Here is a 1,068-nt window from a genome sequence, read left to right on the forward strand (position 1 = left end):
ACAAGTGACGAGGAGGACAGAGAGACACCCAAGACTGGCCACGTGTGCCCGTGCGAACGAACGGGCCCATGCCCGCGCGGGCTCCGCGGGCGATCGGGCAGATTGGGACAGCCAGGAGGGTGCGTGGCCAAGACCGGCCAATGGCGGAGGAGAGCACACATGCGACCGGCGTCGAGCCAAGGGCGGGGGGGGGGGGCCCTGCCCGGGCGCGGGGGCAGGAGGGCGCGCGCGGCGGGCACCGGCCAGGGGCGCCCTTCTGGAGGATTTGTGTTGTTCTGGTATTCCAGCCCTCGGGCACATGATCCCGGGAGTTTAGGATCTAGAGGCGTGCCGCCAGTGTCCCCGGTGGCCCGCGCTTGGGTGGTCGAGTTCATGAGGGCCTAGCGCCTGGGGGGGCGGCGGGCGCGGCGCCCAGGCCGGAGCGGCGTAGGCATGGGCCCTGTCCGGTGCGGTAATGTGGAGGATCCACACACTTGCGCAACTGCTAGATGCCCGGAGCCTATTTCACATTGCTCGAGGCCCCCCGCCCGTTGTGGGGACCCGGCGCCCGGGGACTCTCGGGGCCGGGGGGAGCCCCCGGGAGGGGGGGGTGGGTGGAGCAGCGAGGGATATAACCCGGGCCGGTTGTGGCGGCCCTCTGCGCCACACTTGAGTCTCCCTCGGCGCCGGGAGCGCGGTTTGCATGCCCAACCGGCGGAGGAAACGCGCGCAGGCGCGCTTTTCATGTGCTTGGCCAGAACCCCTCGGCCCCAGGGTGCGGGCACTGCGGGGGGGGGGGGGGGGAGGGCGGATTAACACGCGTAGCGTGGGCGAAGTGGCCGAGGGCCGGGGGGGCGGGGCCCGGGCGCGGCAGGGCATGTGGGCGCCCCATGGTGCGCGGGTCTCGCGGGGCCCGGGCGCGGCAGCGCGGGCCGTGTGCGTCTGTCGGGAGGGGGCGGAGGATGCCGGCGCATGCATGCCGGGCGACCTCAATCTGGCCCACAGGCGCGCCAGTGGGCGAGGCGCCGCGGGCCGGACCCCGGGGAAAGGCCGTCCCGGGCTGTTGCGCCCCCCGCCCCCCTCCGGGCG

This window comes from Fonticula alba, assembly GCF_000388065.1.
Source record: "Fonticula alba strain ATCC 38817 unplaced genomic scaffold supercont2.8, whole genome shotgun sequence".
NCBI classification, from domain to species: Eukaryota; order Rotosphaerida; family Fonticulaceae; genus Fonticula; species Fonticula alba.